This window comes from Pongo pygmaeus, chromosome 7 (assembly GCF_028885625.2).
Source record: "Pongo pygmaeus isolate AG05252 chromosome 7, NHGRI_mPonPyg2-v2.0_pri, whole genome shotgun sequence".
Classification (NCBI taxonomy): Eukaryota; Metazoa; Chordata; class Mammalia; order Primates; family Hominidae; genus Pongo; species Pongo pygmaeus.
The window spans coordinates 84,773,655-84,792,215 of NC_072380.2; the positions used below are offsets into that span (position 1 = coordinate 84,773,655).

An 18,561-nucleotide genomic window follows, 5' to 3' on the forward strand; every position below is an offset into this window, starting at 1 on the left:
CATCATGGTAGATGCTATGGTAGTTAGAAACACTTGCCCCTGAAAATCTGGTTCTAATTTAGGTCTTCATAATAAAGCTTGACACATTGAAGCGGACAGTGTTAGGAACCGAGACATCAGGGTCAAAGTCTAGAACAAGATGAACAGAAACAGTTGCCTTGGGCTTTGTGGAGGTAAAATGGACATCTGAATGCTACTGGATGAAATAATTGATTTTTCCTGAGGCAAGTATGATTTTAGTCCTTAGAACTTCTAAGCTTTTTCAAGTTTTAACTTGCTAAGAATTTTTTTTTTAATATAAAGTACAGCATGAGAAAATCAGCAGGAATGTTCTTTTCAGTAGATCTCAAAGTTAGATTTTCTATGTTTTAACATTTTTGGAAAATTAAATATGACAGTATTGTTAGAAGACACGCTCTCCTGTGGAAAGAACATTTCTATCAAGTTAGCGTTATTTTATTTACACGTGCCGTGTGCCACATGTGCACAGAATCTCACAAATAAATGTCGTGGAATAAAAGAAAACTAGACAACAATGGCTCAAGAACTGCTCCATGGTTACATATGGACTGTCTGTTTCTGTCCCACTGTATCATTATTGTGTTTTCCACACTATGGCCAGAGAGAGTGAATCTGAATTTAGAAAGATAAGCTGAAAATAAAAGTGAAAACAGTGGATTTCAAACAGGCAATTATCTCCAGATAAATTCAATCATAGCAAGAAAAAAAACCCTACAAACAAGCAAAACCAACAAAGCAGGCGATCACATCTGGCCCCAGCAAGTCCTTAGGGAACCTGCCACTATGTCTATGATGACTATGAATTTATATTCCTCAAAAAATAATGTTTTAAGTATCTTTCACACTGTTATCCAATATACATTGAGTCACTGACAGACTATGAAGATTTGTCTTACGCACCTAGACAGATATTTCTAAGTAGTTCCATATTTCAGCAGCATTTGACTTGGAAGAAACAAAATATAAAAATAAAATCCTTGTTATATCAAATTAATATTTCACTATGTATTAAGATCTGACCATCTGTGGAGTGTGTTCAGTTGGTGATACATCATCCCTCAGTCTAAGCTGTACTACCAGAAGTAAATTTCAATCCACATTGGCCTTTCCTAGCCACTCAGGAGTATCCGATGACCATATTCACGCCTTCATTGTAGTCCCATTGTAAACCCTTGATGTGGTTAAACAGTACACTTGTTAGTTGCTGTCATTGGCACATTGAGCATTCAATTAGCAGAGTTCCTTTCTTCTGCTGTAAATTCAGAATGGTCCACATTTAAAATTCATCACCAGAATGAAGTAACGTGAAAGAGTGGATTTCTTGAGCTCTTGCAGTTATTCAGATGGGATCTTACCCGTTCTCAATACGCAGAGATTATGGGTTTAAACTCCCACACTGTTGCTGAGATAATGACACCAACTCAAAGCATAAATGTGGACGATCTAAATTTAGTCAGGTAGCAGTGGATTCTCCTGTAGAAATGCTGCCTTTCTGCTAGGAAGGATGAGGAAACGTAGCTAGTCACACATTGATGTAAATTAGTTTTGCTCCTGAAAAAGAGTGTAATGTACAATCTGCAGTAGGCAGCTCTTGTTTCTGATAACATCACAACCTCTTCTCCCAGTGCTGTTTATTGGGTAAAAATAGTTTTATTAGATATTGATTGGATGCCAAACAGCAAGGAAACACCTTTTAATTTTAAATGTATGTATTTTATAGATACAGAAAGATATCTATGATGTCTTTATATTAGTTTCTACCATTGAAGGATTTGTTGTCATCCTAAAGGGTCAATGCATGGTGGTAGGTGTGGAATCAGAGAGGACTTGGGTTCAAATCCTAGCTCTACTCTAGTAGCCCTGTGAAGGTAGACAAGGTTCTTAAATTGGAAACTCAATTTCTTGTGCTGTTAAAGGAATCCTCCTCACCTGAGCATATTGTTCTTACAGTGAAATGAGATCACACAGTGAAATGGGGGATTGAGCGCAGCAGCATAGATGCCAGTCCCTGACTGTTGTAGTTAGCGGACACAATTGCTCTTGTTCTCTGTGCTGAAGAGTACGTGTTTATAAGGGCTCCTGCTCTTATAGGACTTTTCTAACAAGCATTGCTTCAGGATGCTTTATGTCTGTCATCTTGTGACTAGGTGCTCAAAGTCTTTGTCTCCCTTCCGTTGGTTCTGTCCTTTCTGAAAACGTCTTATTTCATTTCTTAAATAATTTCCTGTCCCCACTCCATCCTGACAGAAAAGTTCAGAGGAGACATGATTTCCTTGGAGACTCAGAGATGCCATAACTTACATATAACCACACAATGGCCCATGTGAGCTAGGTGGCTAAATGCTGAAATACTTTTGAGGGACCAAAAAATATCAAAGAAGCAGAAGCTATGTATTGTCCCTGGGAGGCAGGACCCTATGAGCAGATGATAGAAGTGGCTAAGGAAGCAGCATCAGTCCACACCACGAGGAGAGACCAAACCTCCCCACTAACACCAGCTGCCTGAGCAGGCCCTTGGACTCCACATTTGCAGTGGGTAGGGAAAAGAAGGCCTGACCAGAAAACAGGAGCATGGAGCTCCGTAGAACTGAAACAGTCCCAAGTCTGCCTTTTACTAATTACATATAATGGATACATCATTTGTTTTCTCTGAATCTAGGTTCCCTTATCTCCAAAATGAAAATCACAGACCTGTCTGCCTCTCACAGGGTAGTTATGAGAATGAAACAAGATGTTGTGTGTGAAAGCACTTGGCAACCTGTGGTTCTGCTTAATACCGACTGCTACATGGCTCTGAAATCACACACTGAGGGGCATATGAGGCACAAGATGAAGCAAAAACTGGCTTTGATCCTCTGTAGTTTGGCTTCTCAGTTGTACGAGAATTCCCTAGGGTACTGGTTTAAAATACAGATTTCAAGGTTTTGCCCCATAAGTTTCTAGTTTATTTGGCCCATGGTGGAGCCTGGAATCTGCATTTTAAACAAACATACAGGTGATTGGTTAGAGCTGGTTGGTCCCTTGGGCCACATTTTGAAAACTGCTGTTCTGCCCCTTAAAAGGCCAGACCACTGGGGATGGGTGTGTTTTGGGGATTACTAAGAGCTAATAATGTGGAAAATCATGTATTGTAGACTGGAAACTTTGATACCCCTACTGTACTCTAAAATTTGGAAAGTTTATAGCAAGTTGAATAGGGCAAAAAAGTTTTCTTTGCCCAAGTGAGGCACAGTTTTTAAAGGTGAGTGAATGAAATAAATAGATGAAGGAAGAAAGTCAGATAAGATCAACAGATTCATTCTCAGTAGAGTCTTTAAGCTCTCAGCTGCAAGTATCATAATTTGCTTTGATAAGTTTTGTAAGTTAGTGAACAAAAGATAATTTAAGTTTAAGTTGAGCAGAAAATAATTTATTGCTTTTGAAATGCTGGCTGCCCTGTACAGGATTATCTCAATCTTTAACTATCTCCAGTTCATGAAACCCAGGGCTACCTATTGACAACGGGAAAAAAAAGCTTTTCTGAGGTACATGAAGAGATTCAGGCATTTTAAGGTTCTCATTCATGTCACCTTTTCTCGCTTAGGTTTTAGGTCGAAGGATTCCTTTTGAGTTTGCACATTTTGTTGAAATTAAGTAGAGAGCCTTTCCAAATTGTCAGCTTTTATTTCTTGCCCATTCAAGCTTCCATTTAGAATTGCTATCAAATTAGATCTGCAGTAGAACTATAGCTGTAATTTTAAAATCAATATGGATTTTAATTGTGCAAGTGGCATGCTTATGGCTAGTGGAAGCTAACAACAAAACAGTGTCACATATAATAACCTCATGAGTGTTAAGAGTTAGTCTTACCAGGCTTTTTTTATTCCAATGTTTATGAAATTTTTAAATCACCAAAGTCAGACACATCTGAGCCTGTATAAAATTCTCTAGCTCTTAGGCTTTTTTCTTTTTTCATTCAGGTCTCAGTTCATATATTAAATGTGGTTCTAAGGTTTCATCAAACTACCCCATGCAAAGGAACCCCTTTCATCTCTATCACTTTATTTGGCTTCGTTTTCAAAGCACTGTCTGAATTGTCAAGCACTTCATTTCATGTAGCACTATCTGAAATTTTCTTATCTGTGTATGTATTTATTTACTGTCTTCCTCTTCCCATGGAATGCAAAGATTATCAGAGCAAGGACTTTTGCCTATTTAGGTTATTGCTCTTTCTAGGACCTGAAGCTATAGCTGGAGCACAGAGAGAAAATTAATAAATATTTACTGCATATATGAAGAGGAGGAGTTAATATAATAGGCACAGTTTCCTCAGAGCTCTGTATTCTGTCCTTTGCCTATTACTGAAATCTGATGGAGGAAGATTGGAGGGGCTTAAATGGATCTCACGGCTCTTACACATTGCTTAACTAAATGGCTTCCACAATTCCTCTCTCTCTGGTAATGCTCTGTGGCTTCACACCTCGAGCCAGGTGTCTGCTCAATTGTGATTTATGCAGGTCAGTTCCAAGTAGCAGTGAAATAGTGACTGAATAATAAAGGGTCACAGACGCATCTATGAGGCCAGGGTCAGGGGGAAATGGTCTGTGCCTTTTCATTTCCCTCTGTTTCCTCCACTTTTCTTAGCTAGGAGGTATCCTTATGTCACCTTCTGCCTGAAACCTGTATACTAATGTTGCTCCAATCCTCCCATCTTTCCAACATGATAGTTTCCCACCTGGTGTCTGAGCGGTATTTTGGAAGAAAACACTCTTATTTCCAATTCCAAAACAAAGATAGCCAGTGATGTTATGTTGCAGAGAGAAAGGGAAGATAGGCAAGGACAGGATTTGGGATGGAAGCAAGAGAACATTGTTTTAGAAAGGCAGGGATTTGGCACCCAAATCAGATTGTTCTGCCTTCTCCATCCAACTCCAGAGAGACCTGAAGAACTCTCATCTTTGAGTGGCAGGATCAACTTCCATGCCCTGAAATTTCCATTTGGTCCTCACTTATTCAACGTGGAGCAGAAACCAGTGTATTTTTGTCAGTATAGGCTAGCATCACAGAAGTGCAAAAAAAAAAAAAAAAAAAAATGACAGTAGACCATAGCTCATTTTGATTAGTGGACATTTTTACGATAGACCCTTAATTATTCAGTCGCTGTTTCACTGCTACTTGGAACTGACCCTGTTTGTCTTAGTCATCCAGGTTGCATGCCTTCCCCTTACTTATAAACTCTCCATCTAATGGTTTTCCCAGATGCTAAATTCGCCACCCCCCCCTGCCCCGGCCCCAAGAAATAAATAACTAATTAAAAATAGAGCAAATTTTGGCAAGTGCTGTCTACAGCCTATTTTAGAAAACACACACCATAATATTATCTAAGCGGTGTCTGAAACTCTTTAGCGAGGGATATAACTATGTGGTGGAACGACTTCAGGGCTCACAGCATGGAGCATCAGCAGTGACATCTGGAGTCTTTCATTATGCAGTTGCTGGTGCTGCACAGCCTCCCACTCACCTTGGTACCTGCACAGACTGCTGTTTCTCCTGCAGCCGCTTGTGTGGTTGCATCTGTATGGTGGGGAAGCTAAAAATGCCTACGGAGATGGCAATGTAGACTGACATTAGCTCATAATCCTTGCAAGCTGCACATGTGTGTTAAAAAAAAAATCCCAAAGAACTAACATCCCAAATGATTCAGGTTTCTGTAGGAACTAGAAACAGAGAAGTAGGCTTAGGATCAAAACCAAATAGTGCCCCCAAATTATTTTTGAGGTCTTGTACCCTTAGAATCAGAGAAACTCTGCTTCTTTTTCTTTCCCATTAATTCACCCTAAGAATTAGTTTAAAAATATGTTTGCTGTGTTGTCATGTATCCAACTAGTTGATAAAACTACAAGATTTTAATAAACATAAATTTTTATTATTTTGCAGTTGATATTGAGATAGAACACTAGTGAAAGAATTTTAGTTACTCATTTTTTTTCAGAGAAAAGGTATTTTAATATGAACATTGTATATTTGGACACAGAAACTGCTATACACAACAAGAAACCATGATTTGATCAATTATGACATTATTATCTCTTCTAAAAACACAGAGATTACATTATTAAGCAATTACAAGAGGAAAAAGGAAGTCTGTAAAGTCCTATTCAATTTACTTTTTTAAGGAAAATGATGTTTATTTGACTCTGGTAACGGTTCCATTGTGTCTACTTTCTTTGTAAGTTCAGCTTCATTGCTACCTAATTCTCTCTTTGCTTCTTCAGTTTTCACTTGAGCAAGAGATGGATTCAGCATTAAATCTAAATAGAACTCCATTTTTTTCTTCAAAGGTATGCTCTGTCGTTTTAACTCTGCCAGTTTCTCTGATACCGCTACTAGGGACTGATGAAATGGAGAAGCAGCCATGCCTCTGGCTGAAAGTGGCTCCTCTGCAGCTTTGATTTCAAATCTGAACTCCTCTGACTTTGCTTTTAGAACATCCCTGTTTTGAAGATGACCGTTGACTTTGACCCTTTCCAAAGACAAATGAAACTCTACTTTCTTGAGATCCTCTTGTTGACATTTTTCTAATACTAATGTTGCGGTTAGTATTTTTCAAGATTTTCCCATTCAATCTTGATTTCTTCAGTTTGGGATTTTGTTTGAAAAGATCAAATGTCGAATTATTCACTGCAGGGATAAACCTAGCTGGTGAGGTATCTTTAGTTTCAAGGGCGATGTGCTGTCAACCAAAGCATTCAGATACCTGGAACCAGTGCTGGAGAGATTGGCAGGGGAAAAATTCATACCCTCCATGAGAAGGTCTTGAAGAGGCTTGGCTTCTGATTTATATTCACTTACTTTCTGCCTGTTTCAAGTCATGTATTACCAGGTAGACATCCCTGTCCTGGAGCTTGTTGCATTCTAAAAGGTGGTGTAAAATCTCTAGTTCATAGGTTCACCTCATAATATGGGTATGAGGTTTTGGGTATGGGTATGAGGTAAATGGGATTACCTCCATTTTTTTTTTTTTTTAAATCACACAGCAACCTGCACTCTTTCTCCTCCTGGGGCTCCATAGCTGCCACTCCTGCCACTTCACATGGAACTCCTCATGGAAGAAGTGCCCTGCAAGCCCCTTATTTACTAATTTTCATTTCAAGAATATTATTTTATTATCTTCAAATTTTATTTTATCTTAATCTTATCATCCACAAAAAAAGAGTTTCTCAATATTTCACAGTGTACAGACATGGTCAGTTAGCTTCAGGTAACAAAATAATCTTCAAAACTGTAACAATAAAAAGTTTCAGAACAATTTGGTTGATATGATTTATTAAAGGATTTAATTATTCATTGGAGATGTTGATACTTTAGAGCTGTGGTAACTATCCAATATGGTAACTGCTGAACTCTTCAAATGTAGTTAGTCTGAATTAATATGTGCTATAAGTGTGAAATACACAGCAAATTTGTTTTAGAGACTTAGAACAAAAAAGGAAATTGTTCATTTATAAATTCTTATGCTGATTGTATGCTGCAATAATATTTTGAATATACTGTGATGAATGAAATATATTATTAAAATTAATTTCACCTGTTTACATCTACTTTTAAAAATACCTCTTCCAAAAAAGTTAGTCTATTTCTATTACACAGCACTGCTTTAGAGAAACAAAAGTTTCTGGTTACTCTACAGGGAAACAGTTAAAATATAATGTTGCCAAGGAAGACAGGAATCCAACAGGCAGTTTAGATGTTCTGCCAGAGAGCCTGATCATTGTTTCTCCAGAATCTACTGCAAAGACACCTCCTGAAGAGAAGAGGCCGTTTTATAGCACATGCTGATTCAAACCTGGGTCTCTCTTCTGCAAGATCAACCATATCAATTAGTGCTATCTAGAAGTAGTTAATGGATCTTAAATTACTGGAACTAAAGGATACAAATGAATTAACATGTGCAGTAGAGGGAGACATTTCAGTGCCCTCTGAAGTTTGTCTGTGATAAAGCCCACTGTCCCTTTCTAGCTGAAGCATTTCCCTTTAGCAACGTTGTTGTCCAAAGTTGGAAGGCCTTCCAGTACTATATTTTATTTTATTGAGATGGAGTTTCGCTGTTGTTGCCCAGGCTGGAGTGCAATGTTACGACCTTGGCTCACTGCAACCTCTGCCTCCTGGGTTCAAGTGATTCTCCTGCCTCAGCCTCCCAAGTAGCTGGGATAACAGGTGCCCGCTACCACACCTGGCTAATTTTGTATTTTTAGTAGAGACGGGGTTTCACCATGTTGGCCGGCTGGTCTTGAACTCCTGTCCTCAGTTGATCCACCCGCCTCGGCCTCCCAAAGTGCGGGGATTACAGGCGTGAGCCACTGTGTCCAGCCAGTACTACATTTTAGATACATTAATTCATTGGATTACGTTTTAGGCCCTTAGACACAAGTGAATGTGGTCTCTGGACTTTTGTCTTTCTGAGAATTTTTTATTTTTCTGTGAAACCTAACCATCTGGTTCGTGAATATTCCAGAATAGGAAATATTAATATAAAAATAATTCTGTTTGTATGAGTCTTCACTTTTGATACAAGAAATAAGACCACAAATTTATGGGAATGCATTTTTAAAAGTATCCTGCTAACATATGTACATTTCATCTCTTAACCCTTTCTGACCTGTATATTTTTATTTGTTCCAAATAATTCAATCCCAACATGTCAGTAACGACCTCCCATGCATACCAAGAAGCTTCTGCCATCTGGTGGTATATGTGGAGGACGTGGCAGTCAAGATCCCCAGAAGGATCGAATCCCCCAGTCCAGATCCCAGCTTCCAGATCTGTTTTCTCAAAAAACTTGAAAGATGGGATGGAGTATAACAACTTGGCACCATCATCAGTTCAGCTAATGGTTGTTTCTCTTGCTTCCCAGAAAGTTAGTTTGTTTTGTCTTTTTATACCATAGTAATGACATCACTTGACTTGAACATTTCCCTGCACTCATTTTTAATTATTTATTTATAATTTTTTATTTTTAATGTTTGTGGGTACATAGTAGGTGTATATAGTTATAGGGTACATGTCATGTTTGGATACAGGCATGCAGTGTGTGATAATCAAATCATGGAGAATGGGCTATCTATCCCCTTGAGCCTGCACTCATTTTAATTAGCAGTCGTTTTCTTTTTACAGAAATAATCTGGCATTAACACCACAGTTTTAATAAAATTTAGACTAAAATTCTCAATGAATTACACAAGTAAACTAAGGATCTTATGAAATCTGTGGCATGATTTCACCATCCTTTGAAACTGATTTTGAAAAGTTGTCTCCCAGTTTAATGTTGAAAGCTCGTCTTCATATATCTCATAAGTGTTTGTAGTATTCATGTAACCTCAAGCATAGGCAACATTTCCCTATTTCATGTTATTTCACCTGCTCTATTAGACCCTCAGACAAATTATATATGGTTAACAGTTTGCCTTTTAAAATATGTTTGTATTATCTATAATCAATTTTTAAAAAATCATTTTGTCAATTAGTGCGTATTTCATGAGTATCTATGATGTTACAAAGCCCTCTGGGAAATGTTGGGGATAAATTGGTAAGTAAGATAACAGTCTAATCCTTATAGAATGTACACAGAAAATAGACAATGTTTGACTTTTCTGAGGCCTTTTTTTGTTCTGCAAAATAGGAATCAAAATGTTTGCATAGTTTCAATATGTTATAGACATTTTAAGTGGCATATAAGTGATTTCAGAAGAAGAAAAGCCTACACCTCTGTAACTAGTCTTCTGAGTAATATCTACACAGTCTTTCACTGTAATCCAAAAGTATTGAGACTAATTGGAGCATTTCTTGACCCTCCAATAATAGGAGACATTCAAACATGTTATTAACATAATCTGCCATCATAGAGAACAGCTGAAATAATGTGCTATGAATATCATGATCAACCTTGATGGAATAAACATCTTCGTACAGATGCACAGTGTGATGGGGATGAAAGCCCTTTTTCTGTGTCAAGCTTCCAAAAATGGTTAATCTGAATACTTTAGGCAAATTAAAAAAAAGAATGGAATGAAGAAGGTTGTGAATAATCTAGATAATTAAACTCTACTGTGCATCTTCTTTGAAAGTTAATCTAGGGTTTATGCCATAGGATTATGTAAGAATCTGTTCAGAGAGCTTATTGTTTAATTGTTCTGGTCTCTATAACAGTGTTAACTAAAACATAACCTGTATTCAGTAGAATTTGGTTTGAAGTGGGTTTATCTCCGATCCCTATCTACTAAAATGCTCCATGCATCTTAGTTACCTGTAAGAAAGTCCTGTAGTAAAGCTCTGCGAGCCCCCAGACACCAGCACTTCTGTTTGGGATCCTTTCCAGCTCCTGCTAGAACTTGCCATGTGGTTTTATTCAAGACACCATCTACCTGAGCTCGAATTTCTCTATCTATAAAACAAAGGAGTGGGGCCCAAATTCTGATTTTACCAAAATCAGAATACAATAAGAAGGAAACTGGAGGTTTACAAATATCATTTTTGGTGTGTCTTCATTGACTGAGTGTTAATTATACTGCCATTTCACTGCAGCATTTCTGTTGTAAAGACTTCTGTTCCAGTCAGTCAGAGTCAATCAGTGTTGAGGTTAACTTTCTCTGGTTGTATCGATTGGGTGAAAGTTATCCCCAAAGCTGGAGGAAGCAAATAAATTCCTTCTATCAACTTAAATTGTAGCGATGCCTGTCACAATTTAGGGGCATTTCTTGCTATTTGCGCTTCTGGAGTTGTTTTGATTCCAGGAGTACAGAGACTTAACTCCAGCTTTGAAGAGGAGGGTTGGAGATGATTAGAGGGAGATACCTCTGAGCCCAAGGAAGCAGCACCAAGGATGGAGTGTGGAAGAAAACCAAGTGTCACTTATTGAAAAGTGAAGGCTGTGATCTGCAGTTTCTGATTTGTTCAGATAGAAGACTTTGGAACCCAAACCATCTGGACACATTTCAGGGACAATAAAGAATTGAAAAAGGTTTTACAAATAGAAGGAAGGTGGATAGGTTGTCAGGGGAAAATATCAGTCACAACCTAGTGAACTAGTTTAGAGGAACCAGGCTCCCAGCACACAGGAGGCCTTGACCAGATTAAAAAGATAACTCATTTGTCACATTTATCTTCCTGGTCATACTCAAAAAGCTTCACCTGTATTAGGTTAATTAATTCTCATGACAACCACTACACGTAGGCCTTTACTCTCCTTATTTAATACATGAGAAGATGGATTTATAAAGAAGTTAGGTGCCCCAAATCACAGTTGTGAAGCATCAGACCCACTGAGGCTGGCCCCAAATCACACTTGTGAAGCATCAGACCCACTGAGGCTGGCCCCAAAGACAGGCTTTCATTGGCACAAATGTCCTTTCTGGCTCCAGCTTACTTAGTTCCCTCATGATCACCCCTTCCTTTCATGTCCCCCCAGATGCTTGAGTGCTTCCTGATCAGTGCATAAGCATATGTTCATTAGTTAAGAGTGCTTATGCCGGTAGGTAGCTTATCTACAAATTGTTACTAGAGACAGAATTAGGAGCCATGCCTCCTCCTCATTTCTCTACTCACTCTGCTCTTCTGTTTAAATCAATCAAATCTCTATAATGTTCATATTAGTAAATTACTTAAACATAAGCTATTTTACAAATATATGCTAAGTTCTTAAATATCTTCATTCTGCCTCATGCATGCTTGGCTTTCTGTGCTAGTGTCTCAGTCAAAGCATATGGAATTGGATAGTTCGGGTAGAAAACTTCTCCAATTATCTACATGTTCAGAAAACTGGGAAAACATCCTCAAAGAAGAAGCACACATTAAGTGCCTTTTTCCTGACAGATTTTAGCCTACCACAGGATTTCAACCTTTTGTGCTTGGGGAAGTACTTTCTTCAACAACAAAAAAGATAACATTATGATTCTGTGATACATTGTGATGTCTCTCAAACCTTCTTTATAAGCCTGAGATGGCTTTTAACAAATGGTTTTTGCTCAGAGATATGGGTTTTTTTTTTTCATTGAACAAGGAATGGAAAATATGCTAATTATAATTGAATAACGGACTCAAAATTTAGATTAACCCTACCTGATCACACTAACAAGATACTGTGATTCTGCATTCATTTGTTTGGTCAACACATCATATTGAGCATTGCAGTAGGCAGATTCATATGGCGGTCCCCATGACCCCCACCTCCTGGTGTTCAAATGTGGATGGGGCCTGTGACTTGCTTAAAAACAACAGAGTAGGGGAAAGGCAGTGGGATGTACTTGGTTACATCACATAACATCGCAGTGCCCCTCCTGCTGGAGCCTCTCCTTGCTGGCTTTGAAGATGCCAGCTGCCATGCTGTGGGCTGCCTGTGTTAGGAGCCCACCTAGCCAGGAGCTGAGGGTGGCCTCTTAGAGCTGAGGGAAGCCTCCAGCCAACAGCTAGTGAGAAATAGAAGTCCTCAAGATCACATCCATTAGGAACTGAATTCCACCAACAAAAGCAGATCCTTTCCCAGTCAAGCCCCATAGGTGACCTCAGCACCAGCCAACAGACAGCTTTCTAGCAGCCTGGTGAGACACTAGCAGGAGACCCAGTGAAGCCGTGTCCAGACTCCTGACCCACAGAAGCTGTGAGATGCCAGGCCTCTGTTGTTTTAAGTCACTGAGTTTGTGGTAATTTGTTATATAGAAACAGGAAACTAATACAAACACCCTCAGTATTCCGGACACATTTTAAGGAATTAGAAATGGATCAGTGAACAAAATGAAGTCCCTGTTCTGAGGAGCTTGTATTTCAATAAATCTAAAACATAGACATTTTAGAAGCTTTAATTCATCTCAATTATTATAATTTCAAAGTAAAAACCTCAGTGGTCCCAAAATGGGAAAGAAAAATTTACTTAAAATGTTTATTTTTTTACTTTTATTATTTTATGAGACAGAGTCTCATTCTGTCACCCAGGCTGGAGTGCAATGGCGCAATCACAGCTCACAGCAGCCTTGACCTCCTGGGCTCAGGTGATCCTCCCACCTCAGCCTCCTAAGTAGCTGAGACTACAGGCGTGTGTGACCATGCCCAGGTTATTTTTGTATTTTTTGTAGAGACAGGGTCTCACTTTATTGCCCAGGCTGGTCTTGAACTCTTGGGCTCAAGTGATCTTTCTGCCTCGGCTTCTCAAAGTGCTGGGATTGCAGGCGTGAGCCACTGCACCCAGAAAAATGAGCATTTCTTTTCTGGTCCAAAGGAGGAGAAATAATGCTGGACATATCTCAGCATTGACTTACCAGGTGATCTTATTCAAGGAAAGAATGGGAGGACAGGGGTTGTCAGCTATAGAACATGAGTTCTCCATGGGCTGAAGCTTTAGAATCAGAACTTTGCAGTCCCATGATAATGCAGTCATACAGTATATGTCACTATTTCAAAAAAAAAGATACTGAAAAGCTTAAATACATAACTACCAAAAGTCACCAAAATAAGAAAAGCAATTTCAAAATCAGCTTCGTGATTTGATTTCTGTAGAAAGACCATTGTCTAAAAGAAAACCTAGGATTCATTCAGCATTTTCAGAAGATGGAAGTCACATTCATGAACAACATGTATGTTAGTTCTAGTGTCCAGACAAGACAGCTAAGAAGGGCTTGAATTTCCACACAAGCTACCTGGCTTTATAAGTAGCCCCAGAATGCCCAGGCACACGGGCCACAGAATGCCCAGAATACACAGGCCACAGTCCACCCTAGGCCCAGTGTCCAGCAAAGTTGAACTGCCAGTCACTTGGGGGACCAGGAGCCTGTACTGTATTCGGGAAACCACAAATCTAAGGCCACATTCTACAGAATAGGCTTAAATGTTTTCTTGAAATTAATATGTAATCAATCACACTCAGAATATATTTGGGCAGCTTATATGTGCAATGTGTTGCATGCAGCTAAATGACTCTAACATTTCTATTGCAGTGTACAGAAGGTGTTCATAGAGCTAGCTCTTGTTGAATTACAGTTATGGTTATTAATAACATGTATTGAGCACTAGTTCTGTCTAGACATTGTGCAGAGCACTTTGATATGTTTTTAATTTTATTTTCTTAAAAGGATTATTGTCCACATTGAATAAATGGGACTAAACCTTAGAAAGCCTGAGACACATACGCAAGATCCAACAATGAGAAAATGTTGGGGTTACAATTTTAATTCAGGCAGTCTGGTTGCAGAACTGGTGCCCTTGACCGCTATGCATGGCACCTCCTGTTAATGTGACAAGCACAGTGTCAGATGCTGTGTTCTTTCATTTGTTCTTTATAACAACCCTGCAAAAGGTATTTGGGGGTGATGGGATGAGCCTTGAAAAACTCTTTCAAGTAATTAGTTTAAGAAAGAGGCAGGATATCGACATTCATCTTCTGATGCCATAATCACTTTTTACATAACCAGGCTAACTGGGGGCTCTAAGGGCTATTGTTCTAAGTAGGAAACAATTGTGTGTTAATATTTATCAAATATTTAGATCAATCTACTTCCAAGACCTTCCCCATCAGTTTGATAATGCCTACAATTCTAAAAGCTCATGCCAAATTTCTTTACCTTAAAGCTTTGAAATTATTCCTAGTCATTTACCCTTATCAGTCATGTATACTTTAGTAAGAATAAGTTTATCTCACTCATTCACGAAAGCAGATTTTTATGGAGAAGAGGATGCAAAAACTTGAGGATTGCAAATGCTGAATCTTCTTTAAAGAAGGAGGTCACTAGGAGTGAAGAAAAGGGCAGATGATATTTAGCCTAATGGCTACCAGAGATATTAAGAACACTTTCTGGAGGTCTCAAATTTGATTTTTTTATGTATAACTAATTATATTTTCTATCATAGACAACCTTGTGTATAACCTAGAAATGGTAGAAAGTATATGATCCAAAAGCAAGGCACCATCAGTTCTACTCTGTACTTATTTTGAAAATTGGAAATTGTCCCAACACATTTTGATACATTAGAGAACAATTTGAGCATAATGAAAATGTCTTTTTTTATGCATGATTTTTATCCATGATAACACTAGGTGAATGCAGAAAACTGCATCCAGATGAATAGAGCTGTGTAGGAATGTGCAAATTGCACACAGGCTCACACCTCAAACATCTGCCAGCTACCTCTGCTCACCATGTGCTTTGAGCCGCACCCATTCACATCTGATGTTAGAACTTTCCTTCTGACTTCAGATAATGCTCCTTCCATACTTCATAATGACTTACTAACTGCAGCCTTTTGACACTTACTTCTGCAAGCAAACTCCAGGTCTTTTTTCAAGATAAAATATAGTATTTATTGTAGTATTTATGTATTTCTTAACCATTTAGCATGTGTAAAACTGTGTTATTTTTATTAGATTAAAAAAAATGTTTCCCTGATGACTATTTTTTTTTTTTGGTTTTTTGGTTTTTTTCTTTGAGACAGAGTCTTGCTCTGTCACCCAGGCTGGAGTGCAGTAGTGGGATCTCAGCCCACTGCAACCTCCACCTCCCAGGTTCAACCGATTCTTCTGTCTCAGCCTCCCGAGTAGCTGGGACTACAGGTGTGTGTCACCATGCCTGGCTAATTTTTGTATTTTTAGTAGAAACAGGCTTTTGGCATGTTGCCCAGGCTGCTCTCGAGCTCCTGGCCTCATGTGATCTGCCCACCTTGGCCACCCAAAGTGCTGGGATTACAGGCGTGAGCCATCACGTCTGGCCACTGATGAAGTTTTTAGCATCCATTTTTCTGATGAGTCCTGTAGGATTTTTTGCCCAGTGATTTTTAGGAATGTGTGTGTACGTGTGTGACTTTATTGCAGAACTGACTTTATTGTCACTTATTATGCAAATTTCTCCTTTTAGGGGGTCTGTGTGTGTGTGTGTGTGTGTGTGTGTGTGTGTGTGAGATGCACTTGAAGGGGTAGCTGATAATTATTTGAAGTACTTCTTTTGACAGTGGTTTAGCAGGTTAGCAGATTTTTCCCAAGAAAGAAGAGCTAACCATGCATCAAAATAACACTTTTCAGGAGCATTTCTAGAGGATAGCTCCAAGGAATAATGCCCACTTCATCCTTTATTAAGGTTGGTATCTCAGGAGAACTTACGCTGATAAACATGTGTTGCCCCAGTACCATGGGAAAGCAGCTTCCAGCATGCCCCATTTCATTCTTAGATCTAGCTAAATTTCTTTTAGGGTCAACATTTGGGAATAGGCTGAGCCTACCTCCTGCACACATCTGCTGCTGAATAACATCCAAATGAGGGCCTCACTCTGAGATTAAGGCCTTGGCCTGGTGACCATGCCAGCTCTCTCTTCTTACCTTTATAAAATCCTGTATGCCTCCCTTCCTCCACATCAAATCTTCAGAAGTATGTCTCTGCTTTTTGAACTATGTGCAGCCCCAGAATTTATGAAAGCTACAAATATAACGTACTTAACATTTTAGGCACTATATAATGCTAATGTAACTGAGGAGTGTCAAACCAATTGTTAGGAAGTGAGCACAAGACAGTGACACCACAGACAAAAAAAGAAGACATTCGAAGCATTCGTGTCACACAATAGTCTTGATGTAGGGGAAAGCCAGGTATGGTTAAGTCTCAGAAATCCATGACTTGTGAAGAATAAATGGAACTCATTCTCAAAGAAACACTATATGAACTTCAAAGTAGTCTTTTCTAATTCTGTGAAGAAAGTCATTGGTAGCTTGATGGGGATGGCATGAATCTATAAATTACCTTGGGCAGTATGGCCATTTTCACGATATTGATTCTTCCTACCCATGAGCATGGAATGTTCTTCCATTTGTTTGTATCCTCTTTTATTTCATTGAGCAGTGGTTTGTAGTTCTCCTTCAAGAGGTCCTTCACGTCCCTTGTAAGTTGGATTCCTAAGTATTTTATTCTCTTTGAAGCAATTGTGAATGGGAGTTCACTCATGATTTGGCTCTCTGTTTGTCTGTTATTAGTGTATAAGAATGCTTGTGATTTTTGTACATTGATTTTGTATCCTGAGACTTTGCTGAAGTTGCTTATCAGCTTAAGGAGATTTTGGGCTGAGACAATGGGGTTTTCTACATGTACAATCATGTCATCTGCAAACAGGGACAATTTGACTTCCTCCTTTCGTAATTGATTGCCCTTTATTTCCTCCTCCTGCCTGAGTGCCCTGGCCAGAACTTCCAACACTATGTTGAATAGGAGTGGTGAGAGAGGGCATCCCTGTCTTGTGCCAGCTTTCAAAGGGAATGCTTCCAGTTTTTGCCCATTCAGTATGATATTTGCTGTGGGTTTGTCATAGGTAGCTCTTATTATTTTGAGATACGTCCCATCAATACCTAATTTATTGAAAGTTTTTAGCATGAAGGGTTGTTGAATTTTGACAAAGGCCTTTTCTGCATCTATTGAGATAATCATGTGGTTTTTGTCTTTGGTTCTGTTTATATGCTGGATTACATTTATTGATTTGTGTATATTGAACCAGCCTTGCATCCCAGGGATGAAGCCCACTTGATCATGGTGGATAAGCTTTTTGATGTGCTGCTGGATTCAGTTTGCCAGTATTTTATTGAGGATTTTTGCATCAATGTTCATCAAGGATACTGATCTAAAATTCTCTTTTTTAGTTGTCTCTCTGCCTGGCTTTGGTATCAGGATGATGCTGGCCTCATAAAATGAGTTAGGGAGGATTCCCTCTTTTTCTATTGATTGGAATAGTTTCAGAAGGAATGGTACCAGTTCCTCCTTGTACCTCTGGTAGAATTCGGCTGTGAATCCATCTGGTCCTGGACTCTTTTTGTTTGATAAGCTATTGATTATTGCCACAATTTCAGAGCCTGTTATTGGTCTATTCAGAGATTCAACTTCTTCCTGGTTTAGTCTTGGGAGGGTGTATATCACCAAGTCGATCCTAAGCCAAAAGGACAAAGCCGGAGGCATCATGCTACCTGACTTCAAACTATACTACAAGGCTACAGTAACCAAAACAGTATGGTACTGGTACCAAAACAGAGATATAGATTAATGGAACAGAACAGAGCCCTCAGAAATAACGCCGCATATCTACAACCATCTGATCTTTGACAAACCTGACAAAAACAAGCAATGGGGAAAGGATTCCCTATTTAATAAATGGTGCTGGGAAAACTGGCTAGCCATATGTAGAAAGCTGAAACTGGGTCCCTTCCTTACACCTTATACAAAAATTAATTCAAGATGGATGAAAGAGTTAAACGTTAGACCTAAAACCATAAAAACCCTAGAAGAAAACCTAGGCATTACCATTCAGGACATAGGCATGGGCAAGGACTTCAGGTGTAAAACACGAAAAGCAATGGCAACAAAAGCCAAAATTGACAAATGGGATCTAATTAAACTAAAGAGCTTCTGCACAGCAAAAGAAACTACCATCAGAGTGAACAGGCAACCTACAGGATGGGAGAAAATTTTCGCAACCTACTCATCTGACAAAGGGCTAATATCCAGAATCTACAATGAACTCAAACAAATTTACAAGAAAAAAACAAACAAC

The 18,561-nt window shown here is 38.9% G+C and overlaps 1 protein-coding gene and 1 pseudogene across 1 annotated transcript in view; one reads left to right on the plus strand and one right to left on the minus strand.

Annotated features, from left to right (window-relative positions):
• The window catches only part of KCNB2 (potassium voltage-gated channel subfamily B member 2), a 400,010-nt gene that overhangs the window by 77,563 nt on the left and 303,886 nt on the right, over positions 1–18,561 (plus strand). The gene's annotated exons all lie outside the window — the stretch shown is intronic.
• On the minus strand, positions 6,172–6,953 carry LOC129042866 (HAUS augmin-like complex subunit 1; annotated as a pseudogene).